A 14,916-nucleotide genomic window follows, 5' to 3' on the forward strand; every position below is an offset into this window, starting at 1 on the left:
CAATGGATGAGCGCCAGTCGCAGCAGAACAGGAAGCTGTGTCGTGCACTGTTTCTACGAAAGCGAACAACACTGACGCAGGTAGCGTGGCCGAGCGGTCTAAGGCGCTGGTTTAAGGCACCAGTCCTCTTCGGAGGCGTGGGTTCGAATCCCACCGCTGCCAACTTTTTCTCGTTTTTTTTGTGGTGTTTTCTCGTGCTGTAGAAAGCAGCTCCTGTGCCCCTGGCGCCGCGTAGGTAGCGTGGCCGAGCGGTCTAAGGCGCTGGTTTCAGGCACCAGTCTCTTCGGAGGCGTGGGTTCGAATCCCACCGCTGCCAATGTTTTCTAAGCAGGAGCACTGATTACCCGCGAAGGAAACAGCGCAGCAAGCCGTGAGCGTCTCTTTCTTAAATTGTCGTAGCAGCACAGTGCGTGGTGCAACGACAGGATTCACACGCGCAGTTTGGTGTCACGATTGCTGGCGCTCGTCTCCACGAAATGTGTCTCGAGCATGACGTTCTATGCAGTGGAAACGCTAATTTTTGCCGTTGTCGTCAAGTGGATTGTGTACAGCTTGCTGTGTTCGCTGGAGGAGCACTTGTGTCGTATCCGGTGTGGTCTAGTGGCTAGGATACCTGGCTCTCACCCAGGAGGCCCGGGTTCGATTCCCGGTACCGGAAATACCGCATTTTACTGCTCCTCTTATGCGACTTGTCCCGGACTTAGCTCGACTGACGCTCCGCTGACGCTTGCACAAAATGACGTTAAGTACGATTCGCGGTCACAAGTGACGGCGAGAGCGATGCGACATCTGTCCACCTCTTATCGAGGCACATACCTGTGGTCAACAGAGTTGGAGGACTACAAGACATTGCCACAGGGGTTTAATGCAGCTAACCACACTGCTTAGTGTCCTAACAGCGCAGACACGTTTCGTTTGCCAGTATACATATAATGGAGACCACGTCTGACACAGCTGTGCGAGACACAGTGGGCTGAGCTTTGCTGTGCATAGCCACTTGCAGTCGCGAGAACTGCTTTCGGCGGTGCCTCCGTGGCCGTGATCGTCTAGTGGTTAGGACATTGCGTTGTGGGCCGCAATAACCCAGGTTCGAATCCTGGTCACGGCACTTTTAAAAGTTTTGCCTTGCTTGTCGCTGCAATGACGGTAGTGAACCACTGTTTGAATTCACGGTGCCCTCTGGATTTCTCGCTCATGTTCCACGAGCTGCAGGTGGCACTACCAGTTCATTATCAACACGTAATGCCGCCGCACCACAGCGCGGGCTGCTGCCTGTGTAGTTAACCTCTATTCGAAAAGGGCAGTTGTTTGAAGTGCAATGGATGAGCGGCCAGTCGCAGCAGAACAGGAAGCTGTGTCGTGCACTGTTTCTACGAAAGCGAACAACACTGACGCAGGTAGCGTGGCCGAGCGGTCTAAGGCGCTGGTTTAAGGCACCAGTCTCTTCGGAGGCGTGGGTTCGAATCCCACCGCTGCCAACTTTTTCTCGTTTTTTTTGTGGTGTTTTCTCGTGCTGTAGAAAGCAGCTCCTGTGCCCCTGGCGCCGCGTAGGTAGCGTGGCCGAGCGGTCTAAGGGCGCTGGTTTCAGGCACCAGTCTCTTCGAGGCGTGGTTCGAATCCCACCGCTGCCAATGTTTCTAAGCAGGAGCACTGATTACCCGCGAAGGAAACAGCGCAGCAAGCCGTGAGCGTCTCTTTCTTAAATTGTCGTAGCAGCACAGTGCGTGGTGCAACGACAGGATTCACACGCGCAGTTTGGTGTCACGATTGCTGGCGCTCGTCTCCACGAAATGTGTCTCGAGCATGACGTTCTATGCAGTGGAAACGCTAATTTTGCCGTTGTCGTCAAGTGGATTGTGTACAGCTTGCTGTGTTCGCTGGAGGAGCACTTGTGTCGTTATCCGGTGTGGTCTAGTGGCTAGGATACCTGGCTCTCACCCAGGAGGCCCGGGTTCGATTCCCGGTACCGGAAATACGCATTTTACTGCTCCTCTTATGCGACTTGTCCCGACTTAGCTCGACTGACGCTCCGCTGACGCTTGCACAAAATGACGTTAAGTACGATTCGCGGTCACAAGTGACGGCGAGAGCGATGCGACATCTGTCCACCTCTTATCGAGGCACATACCTGTGGTCAACAGAGTTGGAGGACTACAAGACATTGCCACAGGGGTTTAATGCAGCTAACCACACTGCTTAGTGTCCTAACAGCGCAGACACGTTTCGTTTGCCAGTATACATATAATGGAGACCACGTCTGACACAGCTGTGGCGAGACACAGTGGGCTGAGCTTTGCTGTGCATAGCCACTTGCAGTCGCGAGAACTGCTTTCGGCGGTGCCTCCGTGGCCGTGATCGTCTAGTGGTTAGGACATTGCGTTGTGGCCGCAATAACCCAGGTTCGAATCCTGGTCACGGCACTTTTTAAAGTTTTGCCTTGCTGTCGCTGCAATGACGGTAGTGAACCACTGTTTGAATTCACGGTGCCCTCTGGATTTCTCGCTCATGTTCCACGAGCTGCAGGTGGCACTACCAGTTCATTATCAACACGTAATGCCGCCGCACCACAGCGCGGGCTGCTGCCTGTGTAGTTAACCTCTATTCGAAAAGGGCAGTTGTTTGAAGTGCAATGGATGAGCGGCCAGTCGCAGCAGAACAGGAAGCTGTGTCGTGCACTGTTTCTACGAAAGCGAACAACACTGACGCAGGTAGCGTGGCCGAGCGGTCTAAGGCGCTGGTTTAAGGCACCAGTCTCTTCGGAGGCGTGGGTTCGAATCCCACCGCTGCCAACTTTTTCTCGTTTTTTTTTGTGGTGTTTTCTCGTGCTGTAGAAAGCAGCTCCTGTGCCCCTGGCGCCGCGTAGGTAGCGTGGCCGAGCGGTCTAAGGCGCTGGTTTCAGGCACCAGTCTCTTCGGAGGCGTGGGTTCGAATCCCACCGCTGCCAATGTTTTCTAAGCAGGAGCACTGATTACCCGCGAAGGAAACAGCGCAGCAAGCCGTGAGCGTCTCTTTCTTAAATTGTCGTAGCAGCACAGTGCGTGGTGCAACGACAGGATTCACACGCGCAGTTTGGTGTCACGATTGCTGGCGCTCGTCTCCACGAAATGTGTCTCGAGCATGACGTTCTATGCAGTGGAAACGCTAATTTTTGCCGTTGTCGTCAAGTGGATTGTGTACAGCTTGCTGTGTTCGCTGGAGGAGCACTTGTGTCGTTATCCGGTGTGGTCTAGTGGCTAGGATACCTGGCTCTCACCCAGGAGGCCCGGGTTCGATTCCCGGTACCGGAAATACGCATTTTACTGCTCCTCTTATGCGACTTGTCCCGACTTAGCTCGACTGACGCTCCGCTGACGCTTGCACAAAATGACGTTAAGTACGATTCGCGGTCACAAGTGACGGCGAGAGCGATGCGACATCTGTCCACCTCTTATCGAGGCACATACCTGTGGTCAACAGAGTTGGAGGACTACAAGACATTGCCACAGGGGTTTAATGCAGCTAACCACACTGCTTAGTGTCCTAACAGCGCAGACACGTTTCGTTTGCCAGTATACATATAATGGAGACCACGTCTGACACAGCTGTGGCGAGACACAGTGGGCTGAGCTTTGCTGTGCATAGCCACTTGCAGTCGCGAGAACTGCTTTCGGCGGTGCCTCCGTGGCCGTGATCGTCTAGTGGTTAGGACATTGCGTTGTGGCCGCAATAACCCAGGTTCGAATCCTGGTCACGGCACTTTTTAAAGTTTTGCCTTGCTGTCGCTGCAATGACGGTAGTGAACCACTGTTTGAATTCACGGTGCCCTCTGGATTTCTCGCTCATGTTCCACGAGCTGCAGGTGGCACTACCAGTTCATTATCAACACGTAATGCCGCCGCACCACAGCGCGGGCTGCTGCCTGTGTAGTTAACCTCTATTCGAAAAGGGCAGTTGTTTGAAGTGCAATGGATGAGCGGCCAGTCGCAGCAGAACAGGAAGCTGTGTCGTGCACTGTTTCTACGAAAGCGAACAACACTGACGCAGGTAGCGTGGCCGAGCGGTCTAAGGCGCTGGTTTAAGGCACCAGTCTCTTCGGAGGCGTGGGTTCGAATCCCACCGCTGCCAACTTTTTCTCGTTTTTTTTTGTGGTGTTTTCTCGTGCTGTAGAAAGCAGCTCCTGTGCCCCTGGCGCCGCGTAGGTAGCGTGGCCGAGCGGTCTAAGGCGCTGGTTTCAGGCACCAGTCTCTTCGGAGGCGTGGGTTCGAATCCCACCGCTGCCAATGTTTTCTAAGCAGGAGCACTGATTACCCGCGAAGGAAACAGCGCAGCAAGCCGTGAGCGTCTCTTTCTTAAATTGTCGTAGCAGCACAGTGCGTGGTGCAACGACAGGATTCACACGCGCAGTTTGGTGTCACGATTGCTGGCGCTCGTCTCCACGAAATGTGTCTCGAGCATGACGTTCTATGCAGTGGAAACGCTAATTTTTGCCGTTGTCGTCAAGTGGATTGTGTACAGCTTGCTGTGTTCGCTGGAGGAGCACTTGTGTCGTTATCCGGTGTGGTCTAGTGGCTAGGATACCTGGCTCTCACCCAGGAGGCCCGGGTTCGATTCCCGGTACCGGAAATACGCATTTTACTGCTCCTCTTATGCGACTTGTCCCGACTTAGCTCGACTGACGCTCCGCTGACGCTTGCACAAAATGACGTTAAGTACGATTCGCGGTCACAAGTGACGACGAGAGCGATGCGACACCTCTTATCGAGGCACTTACCTGTGGTAGACAGAGTTGGAGGACTACAAGACATTGCCACAGGGGTTTAATGCAGCTAACCACACTGCTTAGTGTCCTAACAGCGCAGACACGTTTCGTTTGCCAGTATACATATAATGGAGACCACGTCTGACACAGCTGTGGCGAGACACAGTGGGCTGAGCTTTGCTGTGCATAGCCACTTGCAGTCGCGAGAACTGCTTTCGGCGGTGCCTCCGTGGCCGTGATCGTCTAGTGGTTAGGACATTGCGTTGTGGCCGCAATAACCCAGGTTCGAATCCTGGTCACGGCACTTTTTAAAGTTTTGCCTTGCTGTCGCTGCAATGACGGTAGTGAACCACTGTTTGAATTCACGGTGCCCTCTGGATTTCTCGCTCATGTTCCACGAGCTGCAGGTGGCACTACCAGTTCATTATCAACACGTAATGCCGCCGCACCACAGCGCGGGCTGCTGCCTGTGTAGTTAACCTCTATTCGAAAAGGGCAGTTGTTTGAAGTGCAATGGATGAGCGGCCAGTCGCAGCAGAACAGGAAGCTGTGTCGTGCACTGTTTCTACGAAAGCGAACAACACTGACGCAGGTAGCGTGGCCGAGCGGTCTAAGGCGCTGGTTTAAGGCACCAGTCTCTTCGGAGGCGTGGGTTCGAATCCCACCGCTGCCAACTTTTTCTCGTTTTTTTTTGTGGTGTTTTCTCGTGCTGTAGAAAGCAGCTCCTGTGCCCCTGGCGCCGCGTAGGTAGCGTGGCCGAGCGGTCTAAGGCGCTGGTTTCAGGCACCAGTCTCTTCGGAGGCGTGGGTTCGAATCCCACCGCTGCCAATGTTTTCTAAGCAGGAGCACTGATTACCCGCGAAGGAAACAGCGCAGCAAGCCGTGAGCGTCTCTTTCTTAAATTGTCGTAGCAGCACAGTGCGTGGTGCAACGACAGGATTCACACGCGCAGTTTGGTGTCACGATTGCTGGCGCTCGTCTCCACGAAATGTGTCTCGAGCATGACGTTCTATGCAGTGGAAACGCTAATTTTTGCCGTTGTCGTCAAGTGGATTGTGTACAGCTTGCTGTGTTCGCTGGAGGAGCACTTGTGTCGTTATCCGGTGTGGTCTAGTGGCTAGGATACCTGGCTCTCACCCAGGAGGCCCGGGTTCGATTCCCGGTACCGGAAATACGCATTTTACTGCTCCTCTTATGCGACTTGTCCCGACTTAGCTCGACTGACGCTCCGCTGACGCTTGCACAAAATGACGTTAAGTACGATTCGCGGTCACAAGTGACGACGAGAGCGATGCGACACCTCTTATCGAGGCACTTACCTGTGGTAGACAGAGTTGGAGGACTACAAGACATTGCCACAGGGGTTTAATGCAGCTAACCACACTGCTTAGTGTCCTAACAGCGCAGACACGTTTCGTTTGCCAGTATACATATAATGGAGACCACGTCTGACACAGCTGTGGCGAGACACAGTGGGCTGAGCTTTGCTGTGCATAGCCACTTGCAGTCGCGAGAACTGCTTTCGGCGGTGCCTCCGTGGCCGTGATCGTCTAGTGGTTAGGACATTGCGTTGTGGCCGCAATAACCCAGGTTCGAATCCTGGTCACGGCACTTTTTAAAGTTTTGCCTTGCTGTCGCTGCAATGACGGTAGTGAACCACTGTTTGAATTCACGGTGCCCTCTGGATTTCTCGCTCATGTTCCACGAGCTGCAGGTGGCACTACCAGTTCATTATCAACACGTAATGCCGCCGCACCACAGCGCGGGCTGCTGCCTGTGTAGTTAACCTCTATTCGAAAAGGGCAGTTGTTTGAAGTGCAATGGATGAGCGGCCAGTCGCAGCAGAACAGGAAGCTGTGTCGTGCACTGTTTCTACGAAAGCGAACAACACTGACGCAGGTAGCGTGGCCGAGCGGTCTAAGGCGCTGGTTTAAGGCACCAGTCTCTTCGGAGGCGTGGGTTCGAATCCCACCGCTGCCAACTTTTTCTCGTTTTTTTTTGTGGTGTTTTCTCGTGCTGTAGAAAGCAGCTCCTGTGCCCCTGGCGCCGCGTAGGTAGCGTGGCCGAGCGGTCTAAGGCGCTGGTTTCAGGCACCAGTCTCTTCGGAGGCGTGGGTTCGAATCCCACCGCTGCCAATGTTTTCTAAGCAGGAGCACTGATTACCCGCGAAGGAAACAGCGCAGCAAGCCGTGAGCGTCTCTTTCTTAAATTGTCGTAGCAGCACAGTGCGTGGTGCAACGACAGGATTCACACGCGCAGTTTGGTGTCACGATTGCTGGCGCTCGTCTCCACGAAATGTGTCTCGAGCATGACGTTCTATGCAGTGGAAACGCTAATTTTTGCCGTTGTCGTCAAGTGGATTGTGTACAGCTTGCTGTGTTCGCTGGAGGAGCACTTGTGTCGTTATCCGGTGTGGTCTAGTGGCTAGGATACCTGGCTCTCACCCAGGAGGCCCGGGTTCGATTCCCGGTACCGGAAATACGCATTTTACTGCTCCTCTTATGCGACTTGTCCCGACTTAGCTCGACTGACGCTCCGCTGACGCTTGCACAAAATGACGTTAAGTACGATTCGCGGTCACAAGTGACGGCGAGAGCGATGCGACATCTGTCCACCTCTTATCGAGGCACATACCTGTGGTCAACAGAGTTGGAGGACTACAAGACATTGCCACAGGGGTTTAATGCAGCTAACCACACTGCTTAGTGTCCTAACAGCGCAGACACGTTTCGTTTGCCAGTATACATATAATGGAGACCACGTCTGACACAGCTGTGGCGAGACACAGTGGGCTGAGCTTTGCTGTGCATAGCCACTTGCAGTCGCGAGAACTGCTTTCGGCGGTGCCTCCGTGGCCGTGATCGTCTAGTGGTTAGGACATTGCGTTGTGGCCGCAATAACCCAGGTTCGAATCCTGGTCACGGCACTTTTTAAAGTTTTGCCTTGCTGTCGCTGCAATGACGGTAGTGAACCACTGTTTGAATTCACGGTGCCCTCTGGATTTCTCGCTCATGTTCCACGAGCTGCAGGTGGCACTACCAGTTCATTATCAACACGTAATGCCGCCGCACCACAGCGCGGGCTGCTGCCTGTGTAGTTAACCTCTATTCGAAAAGGGCAGTTGTTTGAAGTGCAATGGATGAGCGGCCAGTCGCAGCAGAACAGGAAGCTGTGTCGTGCACTGTTTCTACGAAAGCGAACAACACTGACGCAGGTAGCGTGGCCGAGCGGTCTAAGGCGCTGGTTTAAGGCACCAGTCTCTTCGGAGGCGTGGGTTCGAATCCCACCGCTGCCAACTTTTTCTCGTTTTTTTTTGTGGTGTTTTCTCGTGCTGTAGAAAGCAGCTCCTGTGCCCCTGGCGCCGCGTAGGTAGCGTGGCCGAGCGGTCTAAGGCGCTGGTTTCAGGCACCAGTCTCTTCGGAGGCGTGGGTTCGAATCCCACCGCTGCCAATGTTTTCTAAGCAGGAGCACTGATTACCCGCGAAGGAAACAGCGCAGCAAGCCGTGAGCGTCTCTTTCTTAAATTGTCGTAGCAGCACAGTGCGTGGTGCAACGACAGGATTCACACGCGCAGTTTGGTGTCACGATTGCTGGCGCTCGTCTCCACGAAATGTGTCTCGAGCATGACGTTCTATGCAGTGGAAACGCTAATTTTTGCCGTTGTCGTCAAGTGGATTGTGTACAGCTTGCTGTGTTCGCTGGAGGAGCACTTGTGTCGTTATCCGGTGTGGTCTAGTGGCTAGGATACCTGGCTCTCACCCAGGAGGCCCGGGTTCGATTCCCGGTACCGGAAATACGCATTTTACTGCTCCTCTTATGCGACTTGTCCCGACTTAGCTCGACTGACGCTCCGCTGACGCTTGCACAAAATGACGTTAAGTACGATTCGCGGTCACAAGTGACGACGAGAGCGATGCGACACCTCTTATCGAGGCACTTACCTGTGGTAGACAGAGTTGGAGGACTACAAGACATTGCCACAGGGGTTTAATGCAGCTAACCACACTGCTTAGTGTCCTAACAGCGCAGACACGTTTCGTTTGCCAGTATACATATAATGGAGACCACGTCTGACACAGCTGTGGCGAGACACAGTGGGCTGAGCTTTGCTGTGCATAGCCACTTGCAGTCGCGAGAACTGCTTTCGGCGGTGCCTCCGTGGCCGTGATCGTCTAGTGGTTAGGACATTGCGTTGTGGCCGCAATAACCCAGGTTCGAATCCTGGTCACGGCACTTTTTAAAGTTTTGCCTTGCTGTCGCTGCAATGACGGTAGTGAACCACTGTTTGAATTCACGGTGCCCTCTGGATTTCTCGCTCATGTTCCACGAGCTGCAGGTGGCACTACCAGTTCATTATCAACACGTAATGCCGCCGCACCACAGCGCGGGCTGCTGCCTGTGTAGTTAACCTCTATTCGAAAAGGGCAGTTGTTTGAAGTGCAATGGATGAGCGGCCAGTCGCAGCAGAACAGGAAGCTGTGTCGTGCACTGTTTCTACGAAAGCGAACAACACTGACGCAGGTAGCGTGGCCGAGCGGTCTAAGGCGCTGGTTTAAGGCACCAGTCTCTTCGGAGGCGTGGGTTCGAATCCCACCGCTGCCAACTTTTTCTCGTTTTTTTTTGTGGTGTTTTCTCGTGCTGTAGAAAGCAGCTCCTGTGCCCCTGGCGCCGCGTAGGTAGCGTGGCCGAGCGGTCTAAGGCGCTGGTTTCAGGCACCAGTCTCTTCGGAGGCGTGGGTTCGAATCCCACCGCTGCCAATGTTTTCTAAGCAGGAGCACTGATTACCCGCGAAGGAAACAGCGCAGCAAGCCGTGAGCGTCTCTTTCTTAAATTGTCGTAGCAGCACAGTGCGTGGTGCAACGACAGGATTCACACGCGCAGTTTGGTGTCACGATTGCTGGCGCTCGTCTCCACGAAATGTGTCTCGAGCATGACGTTCTATGCAGTGGAAACGCTAATTTTTGCCGTTGTCGTCAAGTGGATTGTGTACAGCTTGCTGTGTTCGCTGGAGGAGCACTTGTGTCGTTATCCGGTGTGGTCTAGTGGCTAGGATACCTGGCTCTCACCCAGGAGGCCCGGGTTCGATTCCCGGTACCGGAAATACGCATTTTACTGCTCCTCTTATGCGACTTGTCCCGACTTAGCTCGACTGACGCTCCGCTGACGCTTGCACAAAATGACGTTAAGTACGATTCGCGGTCACAAGTGACGACGAGAGCGATGCGACACCTCTTATCGAGGCACTTACCTGTGGTAGACAGAGTTGGAGGACTACAAGACATTGCCACAGGGGTTTAATGCAGCTAACCACACTGCTTAGTGTCCTAACAGCGCAGACACGTTTCGTTTGCCAGTATACATATAATGGAGACCACGTCTGACACAGCTGTGGCGAGACACAGTGGGCTGAGCTTTGCTGTGCATAGCCACTTGCAGTCGCGAGAACTGCTTTCGGCGGTGCCTCCGTGGCCGTGATCGTCTAGTGGTTAGGACATTGCGTTGTGGCCGCAATAACCCAGGTTCGAATCCTGGTCACGGCACTTTTTAAAGTTTTGCCTTGCTGTCGCTGCAATGACGGTAGTGAACCACTGTTTGAATTCACGGTGCCCTCTGGATTTCTCGCTCATGTTCCACGAGCTGCAGGTGGCACTACCAGTTCATTATCAACACGTAATGCCGCCGCACCACAGCGCGGGCTGCTGCCTGTGTAGTTAACCTCTATTCGAAAAGGGCAGTTGTTTGAAGTGCAATGGATGAGCGGCCAGTCGCAGCAGAACAGGAAGCTGTGTCGTGCACTGTTTCTACGAAAGCGAACAACACTGACGCAGGTAGCGTGGCCGAGCGGTCTAAGGCGCTGGTTTAAGGCACCAGTCTCTTCGGAGGCGTGGGTTCGAATCCCACCGCTGCCAACTTTTTCTCGTTTTTTTTTGTGGTGTTTTCTCGTGCTGTAGAAAGCAGCTCCTGTGCCCCTGGCGCCGCGTAGGTAGCGTGGCCGAGCGGTCTAAGGCGCTGGTTTCAGGCACCAGTCTCTTCGGAGGCGTGGGTTCGAATCCCACCGCTGCCAATGTTTTCTAAGCAGGAGCACTGATTACCCGCGAAGGAAACAGCGCAGCAAGCCGTGAGCGTCTCTTTCTTAAATTGTCGTAGCAGCACAGTGCGTGGTGCAACGACAGGATTCACACGCGCAGTTTGGTGTCACGATTGCTGGCGCTCGTCTCCACGAAATGTGTCTCGAGCATGACGTTCTATGCAGTGGAAACGCTAATTTTTGCCGTTGTCGTCAAGTGGATTGTGTACAGCTTGCTGTGTTCGCTGGAGGAGCACTTGTGTCGTTATCCGGTGTGGTCTAGTGGCTAGGATACCTGGCTCTCACCCAGGAGGCCCGGGTTCGATTCCCGGTACCGGAAATACGCATTTTACTGCTCCTCTTATGCGACTTGTCCCGACTTAGCTCGACTGACGCTCCGCTGACGCTTGCACAAAATGACGTTAAGTACGATTCGCGGTCACAAGTGACGGCGAGAGCGATGCGACATCTGTCCACCTCTTATCGAGGCACATACCTGTGGTCAACAGAGTTGGAGGACTACAAGACATTGCCACAGGGGTTTAATGCAGCTAACCACACTGCTTAGTGTCCTAACAGCGCAGACACGTTTCGTTTGCCAGTATACATATAATGGAGACCACGTCTGACACAGCTGTGGCGAGACACAGTGGGCTGAGCTTTGCTGTGCATAGCCACTTGCAGTCGCGAGAACTGCTTTCGGCGGTGCCTCCGTGGCCGTGATCGTCTAGTGGTTAGGACATTGCGTTGTGGCCGCAATAACCCAGGTTCGAATCCTGGTCACGGCACTTTTTAAAGTTTTGCCTTGCTGTCGCTGCAATGACGGTAGTGAACCACTGTTTGAATTCACGGTGCCCTCTGGATTTCTCGCTCATGTTCCACGAGCTGCAGGTGGCACTACCAGTTCATTATCAACACGTAATGCCGCCGCACCACAGCGCGGGCTGCTGCCTGTGTAGTTAACCTCTATTCGAAAAGGGCAGTTGTTTGAAGTGCAATGGATGAGCGGCCAGTCGCAGCAGAACAGGAAGCTGTGTCGTGCACTGTTTCTACGAAAGCGAACAACACTGACGCAGGTAGCGTGGCCGAGCGGTAGTCAGCCGGCGGACGCGGTCGAGGTCGGACGTGCTGTGCTGCGCGCCGCGCCGTCGCTGTTTACGTGTGGTGAGTCGCTGCGCTTGCTTCAGTGTCTACCAGTGTTTTGGTGTGATCTGCCATTGAACTCGATTTCGTGATGTCTCAACCGAGTAGGAAAGACACACTGAAGTTTACTTTTGACAGAAATTTTGTCCGACCTAAATCTTTTGAAGTTGAGCAATGGTTAGAAGATGAAGTAAAGATAGGACTTGAGGACATAATCGGGCTACATCTATCGATTGTCAGTAGCACCGTTTTCGTTAAATTAGCTCGATCAGAGATGTGTGAGAAAATCGTTGAATCTTGTGGTGGTATCCTTAAGTTTAAACATAGTGATGGAAATGTGGGAGAAGTTGCTGTTTCGCATGCCGGCCTAGGAATACGGACTGTTAGAATTTTTGAACTTCCATTTGAAATGACCAGTGAACAGATCAACGCAGTGCTCTGTCCATACGGTAAAATCATAAGCAATATTGCGGAACGTTGGTCTAGCGCACATAAGTTCCCGGTTCTTAATGGGGTGCGGCAATTGAAAATCGAGCTGCAGAAGCACATCCCGTCTTATGTAAACGTATGCGGGTATCGTGCGATAGTCATGTACGATGATCAGCCTCGAACGTGTGCCGCATGCAACTCGACGGGTCACGTGCGTGCCGAATGCATGCAGAGGCGAGTGGCGCAGCTGCCTGCCGGCGAGGCTGCCAGGCCCCCCGCGATGACATCACTGCCTGTGACGTACGTCGCCGCAGCGCGTGGGCTTCCAGCTATACCCACGGTCACCGAAGTCAGTGAAAATACTGTAGTGCCTGCGACAGTGACGCGAATGGAGACTGTTGCAACGCCGGAAGAGACCCCACCTAAACCCATAGAAATATCGCCGTCCGTCGTAGTCACAGAAGAACAGGCATCCGACATGCAAACGGCTGCGTCCCCATCGGCCGCTGCTACTCCACGGGGGGAATCTCCAGCAGGTTCCGATCAAGGCCCACAAAATCGTACGTCTCCCAGAAAAACTAAAAAACGGAGAGTTGCCCGCCAGGGTGCAGAACAGATGGCACCGGTTCTGCGCGAAAAGGCTAAACAGATAGGTGAACAACTCAGTGACAAAGCATCTGATAGCACAAACCATGATCATCCCTCAGCCAGTTTACCATCAGTCATTGACAATGTGTCAGATGCTCTACCTCTGAACCCCGAACAGTCAGCTCAACTCCGAGCCGACTGTGATGTCCGCATGGTCAAACTCTATCCTGCTCACGAGTCGGTAACGCCCTCAATACAGCCACCGCCAACTAGTTGGGCAGACGATACAGAATCCGCTGCCGACGTCGACAGTATGGATACTTCCGAAGCGGTGACAGCCGTAACTTCAGTCTCCAAAGACGACGATGTTAATGAGAAAGCTAACGCCTCGACAGAGTCTACCGCGCAAAAAGAACGCACGACTGCTCCCTTCTCAAACGGAGAATATTTTTAACTCTGCCTTTAAAGTGACTGTCAATACATGCTTTTGTTATCTGGAATTGCTTCCAAAGTGCTTTTACGACGTGACTTGTATTTCCAGCGTTATTTCTGTTTGATATCGGACTGGTTTTAGGTCTTGTTCCTGTTTAGTCCACCACAATTCCGCCACAGGCCTATCGACTTGCTACTCTCAATATTAATAAGATACGCAGCGCTCTTAAACTACAACATTTAAAAGACTTTTTATATGCAGCTGATGTAGACATTTTGTTTGTACAAGAAGTAGCAGAGATCGGACTTGATTGCATACCAGGTTATAATGTCATCACTAATCCTGGGGCCGGTTGCGAATTAGGTACAGCTTTTATTGTGAAGGAAGGTATCATTATTCATGACGTCACGAAACTGCCGAACAGTAGGGGCATTGCGGGCACTTTTTATAACAACAGACTAATTAATGTCTATGCCCCATCCGGTTCCAGTAATAGACGTCAAAGAGCAGAATTCTTTAAAGAAGAAATAGTTCCTCTCTTTGGCGTCCGCCACGACAATGTCATCTTCGGAGGCGACTTTAACTGTGTCCTCAGTGCAAAGGACCAGACTCCCAATCTTAACAAATCACTTGAACTGGAACGAATTGTACGAGACTTGCGCTTAGTTGACTCTTGGGAGCTCAAGCATGGGGCAGCACCTGGGTTTACCCATATCACGACCCATTCGGCAAGCCGTCTCGATCGCATTTATGTCACACCCACTTTGAGGAATAACATTCTGCAGTCAGAAGTATGGCCAGTGGCGTTCTCAGATCATGCTGCATACATCTGTACTATCACTCTCGACCGACAACGGACGTGTCGATACAGGGGCCTGTGGAAATTAAATGTTTCACATCTACAAGACTCGGCGTGTCAAGAAGCCTTCCTCAATACCTGGCGAGAATGTGAGCACAGATTTGCCTCTTATAATTCGGCCATTGATTGGTGGCTCAGGTGCGCCAAACCTAAAATTAGGTGGTGTTTCATGAACTACGCACGGGAAAAGGGCTTTTGGATTCAAAGGACGATCAATTTCTATTTTCATTGTCTGCGGGAACTGTATATGCTCGGCACTTCGGCTGTCGAGAATTGTCAACGAATTAAGAAACTCCAGGCCAAAATCCTAACCCTAAGGAGGACGCAGCTAGAAGGCTACAAAGTCAGGTCACGGGTCCAGACTACTGTACACCAAGAACTCACCTCAGTCTACCATATGATCCAAGAAAGTAGGAAAGGGTCCCGTAAAATACTGACGGAGTTAATTGCTGAGGATGGCGCAACGCTGACTACGCACAACGAGATTAAAGCGGCGGTGCTAAACTACTTCACCACCTTGATGTCCAATAAAGAAGTTAACGTGCAAGCGCAGGATGCTCTTTTGAATAATTTGCGCAACAGAGTCAGTCTCGTGGACGCGGAAAAGCTATTAGCCGTGGCAACCGAAGAAGACGTGGAATATGTACTCTGGGAAAGTG

The 14,916-nt window shown here is 52.7% G+C and overlaps 35 non-coding genes across 35 annotated transcripts; all 35 read left to right on the top strand.

The window, feature by feature from the left end:
- Positions 1-79: 79 nt before the first annotated feature.
- Trnal-aag (transfer RNA leucine (anticodon AAG)) lies at positions 80-162 on the top strand. The gene has a single exon. It is a non-coding gene; the product is annotated as a tRNA-Leu (tRNA).
- A 72-nt stretch (positions 163-234) lies between these two features.
- On the top strand, positions 235-316 carry Trnal-cag (transfer RNA leucine (anticodon CAG)). Its single transcript has one exon. It is a non-coding gene; the product is annotated as a tRNA-Leu (tRNA).
- A 270-nt stretch (positions 317-586) lies between these two features.
- On the top strand, positions 587-658 carry Trnae-cuc (transfer RNA glutamic acid (anticodon CUC)). Its single transcript has one exon. It is a non-coding gene; the product is annotated as a tRNA-Glu (tRNA).
- A 377-nt stretch (positions 659-1,035) lies between these two features.
- Trnah-gug (transfer RNA histidin (anticodon GUG)) lies at positions 1,036-1,108 on the top strand. The gene has a single exon. It is a non-coding gene; the product is annotated as a tRNA-His (tRNA).
- Positions 1,109-1,396: 288 nt separating this feature from the next.
- On the top strand, positions 1,397-1,478 carry Trnal-aag (transfer RNA leucine (anticodon AAG)). Its single transcript has one exon. It is a non-coding gene; the product is annotated as a tRNA-Leu (tRNA).
- A 422-nt stretch (positions 1,479-1,900) lies between these two features.
- Trnae-cuc (transfer RNA glutamic acid (anticodon CUC)) lies at positions 1,901-1,972 on the top strand. Its single transcript has one exon. It is a non-coding gene; the product is annotated as a tRNA-Glu (tRNA).
- A 376-nt stretch (positions 1,973-2,348) lies between these two features.
- On the top strand, positions 2,349-2,420 carry Trnah-gug (transfer RNA histidin (anticodon GUG)). Its single transcript has one exon. It is a non-coding gene; the product is annotated as a tRNA-His (tRNA).
- A 287-nt stretch (positions 2,421-2,707) lies between these two features.
- Positions 2,708-2,789, top strand: Trnal-aag (transfer RNA leucine (anticodon AAG)). The gene has a single exon. It is a non-coding gene; the product is annotated as a tRNA-Leu (tRNA).
- A 73-nt stretch (positions 2,790-2,862) lies between these two features.
- Positions 2,863-2,944, top strand: Trnal-cag (transfer RNA leucine (anticodon CAG)). Its single transcript has one exon. It is a non-coding gene; the product is annotated as a tRNA-Leu (tRNA).
- Positions 2,945-3,215: 271 nt separating this feature from the next.
- Positions 3,216-3,287, top strand: Trnae-cuc (transfer RNA glutamic acid (anticodon CUC)). Its single transcript has one exon. It is a non-coding gene; the product is annotated as a tRNA-Glu (tRNA).
- A 376-nt stretch (positions 3,288-3,663) lies between these two features.
- Trnah-gug (transfer RNA histidin (anticodon GUG)) lies at positions 3,664-3,735 on the top strand. The gene has a single exon. It is a non-coding gene; the product is annotated as a tRNA-His (tRNA).
- Positions 3,736-4,022: 287 nt separating this feature from the next.
- Positions 4,023-4,104, top strand: Trnal-aag (transfer RNA leucine (anticodon AAG)). The gene has a single exon. It is a non-coding gene; the product is annotated as a tRNA-Leu (tRNA).
- A 73-nt stretch (positions 4,105-4,177) lies between these two features.
- Trnal-cag (transfer RNA leucine (anticodon CAG)) lies at positions 4,178-4,259 on the top strand. The gene has a single exon. It is a non-coding gene; the product is annotated as a tRNA-Leu (tRNA).
- Positions 4,260-4,530: 271 nt separating this feature from the next.
- On the top strand, positions 4,531-4,602 carry Trnae-cuc (transfer RNA glutamic acid (anticodon CUC)). The gene has a single exon. It is a non-coding gene; the product is annotated as a tRNA-Glu (tRNA).
- Positions 4,603-4,970: 368 nt separating this feature from the next.
- On the top strand, positions 4,971-5,042 carry Trnah-gug (transfer RNA histidin (anticodon GUG)). Its single transcript has one exon. It is a non-coding gene; the product is annotated as a tRNA-His (tRNA).
- A 287-nt stretch (positions 5,043-5,329) lies between these two features.
- On the top strand, positions 5,330-5,411 carry Trnal-aag (transfer RNA leucine (anticodon AAG)). The gene has a single exon. It is a non-coding gene; the product is annotated as a tRNA-Leu (tRNA).
- A 73-nt stretch (positions 5,412-5,484) lies between these two features.
- On the top strand, positions 5,485-5,566 carry Trnal-cag (transfer RNA leucine (anticodon CAG)). Its single transcript has one exon. It is a non-coding gene; the product is annotated as a tRNA-Leu (tRNA).
- A 271-nt stretch (positions 5,567-5,837) lies between these two features.
- Positions 5,838-5,909, top strand: Trnae-cuc (transfer RNA glutamic acid (anticodon CUC)). The gene has a single exon. It is a non-coding gene; the product is annotated as a tRNA-Glu (tRNA).
- Positions 5,910-6,277: 368 nt separating this feature from the next.
- Positions 6,278-6,349, top strand: Trnah-gug (transfer RNA histidin (anticodon GUG)). The gene has a single exon. It is a non-coding gene; the product is annotated as a tRNA-His (tRNA).
- Positions 6,350-6,636: 287 nt separating this feature from the next.
- Trnal-aag (transfer RNA leucine (anticodon AAG)) lies at positions 6,637-6,718 on the top strand. The gene has a single exon. It is a non-coding gene; the product is annotated as a tRNA-Leu (tRNA).
- Positions 6,719-6,791: 73 nt separating this feature from the next.
- Trnal-cag (transfer RNA leucine (anticodon CAG)) lies at positions 6,792-6,873 on the top strand. The gene has a single exon. It is a non-coding gene; the product is annotated as a tRNA-Leu (tRNA).
- Positions 6,874-7,144: 271 nt separating this feature from the next.
- Trnae-cuc (transfer RNA glutamic acid (anticodon CUC)) lies at positions 7,145-7,216 on the top strand. Its single transcript has one exon. It is a non-coding gene; the product is annotated as a tRNA-Glu (tRNA).
- Positions 7,217-7,592: 376 nt separating this feature from the next.
- On the top strand, positions 7,593-7,664 carry Trnah-gug (transfer RNA histidin (anticodon GUG)). The gene has a single exon. It is a non-coding gene; the product is annotated as a tRNA-His (tRNA).
- A 287-nt stretch (positions 7,665-7,951) lies between these two features.
- Positions 7,952-8,033, top strand: Trnal-aag (transfer RNA leucine (anticodon AAG)). Its single transcript has one exon. It is a non-coding gene; the product is annotated as a tRNA-Leu (tRNA).
- Positions 8,034-8,106: 73 nt separating this feature from the next.
- Positions 8,107-8,188, top strand: Trnal-cag (transfer RNA leucine (anticodon CAG)). Its single transcript has one exon. It is a non-coding gene; the product is annotated as a tRNA-Leu (tRNA).
- A 271-nt stretch (positions 8,189-8,459) lies between these two features.
- Trnae-cuc (transfer RNA glutamic acid (anticodon CUC)) lies at positions 8,460-8,531 on the top strand. Its single transcript has one exon. It is a non-coding gene; the product is annotated as a tRNA-Glu (tRNA).
- A 368-nt stretch (positions 8,532-8,899) lies between these two features.
- Trnah-gug (transfer RNA histidin (anticodon GUG)) lies at positions 8,900-8,971 on the top strand. Its single transcript has one exon. It is a non-coding gene; the product is annotated as a tRNA-His (tRNA).
- Positions 8,972-9,258: 287 nt separating this feature from the next.
- On the top strand, positions 9,259-9,340 carry Trnal-aag (transfer RNA leucine (anticodon AAG)). The gene has a single exon. It is a non-coding gene; the product is annotated as a tRNA-Leu (tRNA).
- A 73-nt stretch (positions 9,341-9,413) lies between these two features.
- On the top strand, positions 9,414-9,495 carry Trnal-cag (transfer RNA leucine (anticodon CAG)). The gene has a single exon. It is a non-coding gene; the product is annotated as a tRNA-Leu (tRNA).
- A 271-nt stretch (positions 9,496-9,766) lies between these two features.
- Positions 9,767-9,838, top strand: Trnae-cuc (transfer RNA glutamic acid (anticodon CUC)). Its single transcript has one exon. It is a non-coding gene; the product is annotated as a tRNA-Glu (tRNA).
- Positions 9,839-10,206: 368 nt separating this feature from the next.
- On the top strand, positions 10,207-10,278 carry Trnah-gug (transfer RNA histidin (anticodon GUG)). Its single transcript has one exon. It is a non-coding gene; the product is annotated as a tRNA-His (tRNA).
- A 287-nt stretch (positions 10,279-10,565) lies between these two features.
- Trnal-aag (transfer RNA leucine (anticodon AAG)) lies at positions 10,566-10,647 on the top strand. The gene has a single exon. It is a non-coding gene; the product is annotated as a tRNA-Leu (tRNA).
- Positions 10,648-10,720: 73 nt separating this feature from the next.
- Positions 10,721-10,802, top strand: Trnal-cag (transfer RNA leucine (anticodon CAG)). Its single transcript has one exon. It is a non-coding gene; the product is annotated as a tRNA-Leu (tRNA).
- A 271-nt stretch (positions 10,803-11,073) lies between these two features.
- Trnae-cuc (transfer RNA glutamic acid (anticodon CUC)) lies at positions 11,074-11,145 on the top strand. Its single transcript has one exon. It is a non-coding gene; the product is annotated as a tRNA-Glu (tRNA).
- Positions 11,146-11,521: 376 nt separating this feature from the next.
- Trnah-gug (transfer RNA histidin (anticodon GUG)) lies at positions 11,522-11,593 on the top strand. Its single transcript has one exon. It is a non-coding gene; the product is annotated as a tRNA-His (tRNA).
- The last annotated feature ends 3,323 nt before the right edge of the window (positions 11,594-14,916 follow it).

The sequence above is a fragment of the Schistocerca serialis genome, unplaced genomic scaffold (genome assembly GCF_023864345.2).
Source record: "Schistocerca serialis cubense isolate TAMUIC-IGC-003099 unplaced genomic scaffold, iqSchSeri2.2 HiC_scaffold_762, whole genome shotgun sequence".
Classification (NCBI taxonomy): Eukaryota; Metazoa; Arthropoda; class Insecta; order Orthoptera; family Acrididae; genus Schistocerca; species Schistocerca serialis.